The sequence below is a fragment of the Engraulis encrasicolus genome, chromosome 4, assembly GCF_034702125.1.
Source record: "Engraulis encrasicolus isolate BLACKSEA-1 chromosome 4, IST_EnEncr_1.0, whole genome shotgun sequence".
Lineage (NCBI taxonomy): Eukaryota > Metazoa > Chordata > Actinopteri > Clupeiformes > Engraulidae > Engraulis > Engraulis encrasicolus.
The window spans coordinates 42703037-42710366 of NC_085860.1; the positions used below are offsets into that span (position 1 = coordinate 42703037).

General features: G+C 41.0%; 1 protein-coding gene across 8 annotated transcripts in view; it reads left to right on the forward strand.

Annotated features, from left to right (window-relative positions):
* The first annotated feature begins 326 nt into the window (after positions 1–326).
* The window catches only part of mef2aa (myocyte enhancer factor 2aa), a 184772-nt gene continuing 177768 nt past the window's right edge, over positions 327–7330 (forward strand). For 7 of the 8 annotated variants that reach the window (XR_010034640.1, XM_063197480.1, XM_063197476.1 and 4 more), the window contains exon 1: positions 327–644. The gene's annotated coding sequence lies outside the window, so the exon portion shown is untranslated. Of the gene's footprint in view, positions 645–6031; positions 6210–7330 lie in introns of those variants that run through there. The other variant, XM_063197475.1, reaches the window with a different exon arrangement.

The window sequence follows — 7330 nt, forward strand, 5'->3', positions numbered from 1 at the left end:
GTCATCTGACTTCTGCTTTTAGTTTGGCACATTTTCGCACTTGTATTAATAATTGCAACATGTTACAAAAAAGCACGCTGCACCCCCGTTACACCCCTTGCACCCCTCGGCATGCATGAGTGATTGACAGCTACGGCTGGTGTGGCAGCCGTCCTCTGAGCCAAGCCCTGTCACACACGCACACACAACCACACACACACACACACACACACACACAGACACACACACAGACACACACAACTACACACACACACACACACACACGCCCGGCATGGCCATGTCCATCTGTGATGGCAGCCCTGAAAGTGGTGTGACCCAGCGCGGCGCGGGCAGAAAGAATCAGGCACGAGAGGAGGCAGCGGGTGCGAAGACAGGCCTCGAGCGGCCACCGAGGAAGCATACGAAGCCAGCTGGTCTGGCTTTGAAACAGTGGAGCAGTGAAGAGGGCAGCGAGAGAGAGAGAGAAAGAAAAGTAAGGAAAGAAAGACGTGGAGAGAGAAAGAGAAAGACAGATAGAGGGGAAAAGAGAAAGAAAGAAAGGAAAGAAGGTTGTTTTTTCCCGCCAAAGAAATATCGGCACACCTGAGGAGTTGTCCGGCCTTACAGCAGGTTCTGTGAAGGCTTTTCGGAGGCGAGACGAACAGGTGAGAGACCCTCCGCATCGTGGGAACTAAGGGGCGTGGCTAAGAGAGGGAGTTTACCTGAGGTTTGACATGTATTGATTACTGCGGGCACTGACGCACCTTTGATGAATGAATACTGTACGAATACGCGTACGCTGTACACATGACCTGTGTGTTTTTTTCTTTGTGTTCTTGATTAAATTTGTCTTAATGTTAATTGTGTAAGTGATGTGCATTGTCTACACTGGACTTGTAGATTTGTAACGTTGTGATATAACATCCTATGGGAGTGAGGTAAAATCACCAACATCAATTTAAAAAATAAAAATAAACATAATGTATGCTTAAAACAACAGGGTACTCATACACAACAGCCAATTTGACATTTTAAAAGCATAGTTTAGGCTAGCCAGATCTGTTATTTTGCGACCGCATGTGGCCGGGAGTTTTTGGTGTGTTTCACAAGGGGGGGTCGAGTGGCAGTCTGTGTCTGCCGTGCGAACGGCTGTGTGTGTCTCGCCTTCGCCCTCTCCCTCTCCCTCTCCCTCTCCCTTGCCTCTCGTTCGGGTGGCACTATTTTTAAATACGGCTCAGGCTCTGCACGGATCCGCACAGAAATACGGACAGCGAGACGCAAACCCACAAAAATCCTGCGAATGCCACCACAGAGAGGACCCATAATGAGGGCTCTGGGCACTTATCTGCGGCCGCAGTCGGGGATTACAGTCGGAGATGTTGATAGCGTGTTGATAGGGTTCAGGCCATAGCTCAGACGCGGCTGTCTGCTCCTCTCCTCTCCTCTCCTCTCCTCCAACAATGACTAGTGTTTAAAGAAGCACCCTGAGCTCTTGTCTACAATGGCTGGTCTTTAGCTGCACCCCGCTCCCTCGTCTGGAGATGAGGCTTGGCCAGGGACAGGGATAGGGGTAGGGGACTTAAGTCAAAATGTGTCACCGTCTCAACTTTCAACTTGGTTTACAATGGGTTTCGTCATACTTGCCATCTACATAGATAACCACAGAATTGTTATCACCACAAACTTTCATCACATGGTGAAATGTATGGGAAAGTGTAAGCCTAGTATTAACTACAGAATAACTTAGTCGTATGTCAGACACTGAAATTAGTGTGTGTAATATGAATTCATATGTGGCCTCTTAGAGTTGTTGATCTGAGTGTAACAATGAAGTCTGAATGTTTTGGGTACTTTACTCTAAAATATAATACAGACATTAACTAATTTGTGCAGAACATCTGTTATGACTTATTTGATAACCACATAGAAGTTCAGGCTGAGAATTAGTGTTGTCATGTCTGGCTCACAACCCTGTGCCCTCACTACATAGCCTACTGTAGACCCTTTGCAGACATATTGGAGAACCAGACGTAAAATTACATAAGCTTACTTGACTTCGACTAAACTTCACATACTGTATGGTGACTTGTATTTACTTGACTTGACATGGGCGGTGAATTGACTTGACTTGCCCAAGAAAAAAAGAATACTTGGGATTTGCTTGAGACTTGCACATGTGAGACTTGGTCCCATCTCTGCTATATACCGCATATGTTTATGGAGGAGAAATGTCAGTCTAGCCTTGTGCTGTTGGCTTGGATGTCTTTAAAGGTCTTAATGTGAGGGGTGCAATGTTAATGTCTTCATAGCTCTCATCATGATCACCTGTAGGACAGAGGGGGTTGGAAGCAGGGGGACAAAGGGGTCATTTCCCAGGGAGAGAGGGGGCCCATAATTGGCTCCACGTTATGTCTTGGGTAGAGGGGCCCCTTTCAGATGATTTTGTCCTTGGCCCGGCCAAAGCTGTCAGAGGCCCTGCTTGTAGGTATTACCTGGACGTTACCAGAACGTTATAAAGACGTTTCGAGCCCCTCTTGATTCTCAGTGTGTGTGAGGTACAGCAGTACACACTTTGAACAACATGTCAGGCTTACTTAACCAGGTGAAAAATCCATATACTTAAAGTGTACTTTTTTTGACCGTACTTAGTACAAAGTGTACTATTTTCGGCGATTTAAAGTGCGCTTCATTGCACTATTAGTGCGCTGAAGCACTACTAAAGCAGTACTTCAGCACACTTGCAGCACACTGAGGATGCTAAATTGGCACCGCTTTTGGACAACTTTAAGTGCACTACAAGCATACTTTTGAAAGTATGCTCCAAACACGCTTTTCATGCATTCGTATGGCATTAAGAGTGTGCTTGAGTACACTTCTATAACATTTTATTGTTACTAGAAGTTCAATAAAAGTATATTAACTTCATGCTTCTTTGGACTACATTGGAACATTTTAAGTCTGTAAAAAGTATGTCATATTAAGTATTGTAAATATATAACAGGTATGCTTGAAGTATATTTACAGTACACTCCCAAGTACATGAAATAATATAAATGTAATTCTACATTCCATGCACAGCCACATGTCACAGTAGTGATACAGTATGCAGACCTAGCACGACTGACATTTACAATCATTGCATTGTTACAGAGATTTCAGATTCACATACCACTTTATTTCAATCCTGTTCCAACTTCCTGCAGTTGATTACTAGAATCGATCACTAATGGTGATTCCCCTATTCTTTGTTTGAACAACTAGTTCCAACTTACCTCCCACCATGATATCATGGGAAGTGTGAGCCTATATATACCAGAACATATACGTGGCCATCATAATGACGGTGGGAAAAATTGTCATTTTTTGTGTACCACTTTAAAATGTTAAAACTCCTACAATAAACACAGAATATAACAATGAGTAATATTTTCATGCAAACCAAAAATATTCCTTCAGGATAAATGGCTTTCTGTTTGAGAAATTTAGCTCCAAGAAGTGCATTGCATGATGGGACATGTATGATGGTGCATGATGGGTAAATGCACTTTGTGTAAGCACACTTTGAAGATATTTGGGTGAAGTACAATCATGGTGCACTTAGAAAAATGTACTTCCAATATGTTAAAGCGATTTACTTTAAAGCGCACTATAGAAAATCACACAAAAAAACATTTGGGTGAAGTGTAATCATATTGCACTTTAAAAAAGTACAATTGCAATATGTTATTAAAAAATACACTTTAAGTAAGTTCACTATTAGAACACTATTAGTATATTATTTTAAATACACTTTAGCCAAACATATTCGAAGTCCACTTGAAGTATGGTTCGCTAAGTGTACTTTCTTTGAGAGCAACTTAATTACATCTAATTTTAAGTACACTTTAAATAAGCATATTGTAAACATACTTTTTCTTAGCACAAAAAGCACGAGTGCACTTTTAACATGCTAAATACACTTCAGTCATGCTTTTATTGTACTAAATTGAACCACTTTTTCACCTGGGTACACTTGCTCACAGTTGCTATCTGCCTCAAAATGTAAATGTAAATATACATACACATGTAGCCCCATAATGGACACTTTCTCACCAGTGGAACGCTGTAATAGTCATTGAAAAGTGAACTAGTTTAGTAGGCTACTACACTACTATGCCCTAACAGTCACAGGCACTTTAGTAATGCACGATGACTTGCCATTCTGGTAACAGCAAATGTATAACGCTGGGTGTTAATGGGCTAAACATGCATATTTTTTACTATTGATCTGTCAATACCCTACCGTAGTACCATATACTGTAGATGGAAAATAGGAATCTGCAAGTTTCAGAAATTAATTGTAGCCTGCATATAACAAGTAAGAAAAAGAGCACACACAAACATGCACGCACGCACGCACACGCACGCACACACACACACACACACACACACACACACACACACACACACACACACACACACACACACACACACACACACAGGCCAAGCACATACAGTAATCCCTCCCATTGAATACAGTAGCTATACCTTCCTACCCATAGCCTACCTAGGCAGAAGTGTCAAAGGTCAAAGCAGAAGTAAATTATTGGTGTAAGTACACCTGTACACCTGTAACACCTGTACCTACTACATTATATTACATAGTTGTTATACCAGTTATTCCATAGTATCTATTGAGGTAAAACAAATGTGCAACTAAACAAACCCCACAAAAACCCAATATGAAAGCCTGCCATCATAAGGCAGGCACTATAGTGTACAGTAACTGTCGACTAGTCACTCTGCTAAGTCACCTGTGTTGGAAGGAAATTGAGGAGCACATTTGAAGAAGCGTGTTTTTAACTTCTACATTTTATGATACATGACTTAATTTATTACAAGTGCAAAAAACAAATAAATTATTCATCTTTTAAGAATTATACATAGCCTACCTATATATATACATATAGCCAGCCTATATATGTTATAATTTAATGGCAAAATGTAACCACATGTTGAGGCCAGGCTGAATTTCTAATGATTATGCATTTGTATGCATTTGACAAGTAACATGAACTTGAACTTGAATGCATAGTTCACAGAAAGATTTACATTTTAATTTACCATAACCATGGTACATGGGCAAATGACATGTATATTTTAAGTTTTTATGTCCGATGATAAACAATGAATTGATGTAGGCCTACTATGAAAAGGAGAATGTGTTTTTTTTCTTTCTCATTTTTGATGTCTAAAATGTTTGTATTAGTGATAAAGTTGTTACTTTGGACACTGTAATTTGGGTAGGCCTATACAATAGGCTAATACCCTACGCATAAACATATTATAAGCGCGTGCATTATCAAATAGTTGTCCTGTTATAGCAGCTGTCTCTTTAAATCCCGGCAACAACAATTCTAGTACTGTACCCCACCTCTTCCTTAGATCCTGCAACTACACGTGACACCGCCACATGCGACGTGTGCGTAGAGCAAATCATTTCTGCAATTGGCTACGGAAAAACCGCTTTGAGTTTCAATTGGTTTAGAAATATGTCATTTCAAAAAGCCCGGTCCTATTGTTGCTGTTTGTCTTACAGGAATGACGTCAATCGTATCTAAGGGAGCGCAGTTAGCAACCTTGTTTAATGTAAAATAATAGGAGATTGAAGATGCACTGATGCATAACATGATTTGAGTAGATATGCCTTTATGCGCCTGTCATAACTTGCGCTATCGCATGTATCCAAACTGTTACTTGCCCTTGTGTTTTGGTTGCAACCGGCATGACACATGAAATATACTTTCTTGCTTATGGTCTGACCTGCCTCCTTTCCCATCCATGATGACTCACGTCATTTTAACAGAATGAAAACACTTTCCTGAGCTTCCTTTCAATATCAACAGCATCATATTCAATAGCTCGCGCTTTGCTCTTTAGCGCAGGATAACATTACACCTTAGCTTATGTTAACTCGTAATAATAAAAAAGCATAGATTTGTCTATATAAGTTTAGATATTTCTTTGTAATAGTGATGAGACCGGAGTAGGAGGAGGTTTGCTTTCGCCTGGCGTTCGTCAGATAGGGGAGGAGCTTCGCATTGACAAGAGACTGCTTCTTCTGAGTTTGTCAGCCCCCTAAAATAGAAGCCCGTGTGTCAATGTGACTGAAAATACATTTATGTCACATCGTAGCCGCTGGAGTCACTGATACAGAGTATCTATATTCAGCGAGGGACTGAGGAGAAAAGGTGAGTGGCAAAAAATAGCAACAATATTTACACGGAGGAGCTCGACTTAGTGGAAGGGAGAAAGCGCAAGAGGGAGACGTAGAGAGGGGACAGGGCAAATCAAGGCTTCAGGCAACTACATGTTACGATAGCTGGGAAGTTGTCAGATGGGCTTCCTACAGCGCTCAGGCTTTATGTGTGTCCAGTAATATCTTGAAAACTTTTCCAACAACTTAACCAAAATTTTCGACCTATGCGTATGGTTCTTGGTTGCGTATGGTTACCTGAACTTGCTCTTCTTTAGCGCTGCGTGGATGTGGATTTGTTTTTCTGCTCACTTGTAGGGTAACCTACATTGAAGGAAATACAAGTTCACTGTCGTGTTTATTTCTCAACATAAGTCTAATATTACATCGAAAACACGTATATGGACATGCCCAATGCAGGTTTGGGTATTTCCCGGTAGTGTTAATGCTATTTACAAGCCACAAGAAGCACTTGAAAATATTGACGGGGTTAAAGACCTTTACTACGCCGAGGTTACAGTAGAGGCTTGTTAATGTTTAAAGGATTTCAGACAGACACATTTTACCCTATATTTTGAAAGACATTAGATTATGCGTAAGCCTATGTCTGGTAAGCGTTTATTCGTCAACAAATTGGTCATTTTGTGAGCAGGTTAACTTTCTCAAGTCATTCGGGCACATTGGAGTTACTGCGTTGTTTAGAGATATTACATTCCTCTCACTTTTAATATGTTGGTATGCATGCAAGCCAATTAATCTGTCAGATTCTCGTTAAATTACAAACGCCCTGTGTGTTGTTGCGATGATTCTTCACATGAAGTTGGTTCAATGTGTAGACTGTAAATTGTAGACTGGATTTTAACAGTTAGTTTACTAATATGGACATGTGCCGTCGCTGAAGTTGTTGCCTGGCCTGCGCTCTCAGTGTGTCATCTTTTTTCTTCTTTTTACATTAACTTACATAAAGGGGACTTAAATGTTTCAGTCGAAGGTTTGTCAGACAAAAGCAGCAGGTCAATTATGCCGCTCGTGCGTCCCAGTGACAGGCACAGTAGTTCTAGGTGTTCTGACAGGTGAGCCAGCCACTGTGCTGCTCTGTCACTTTGTAGTATGTGG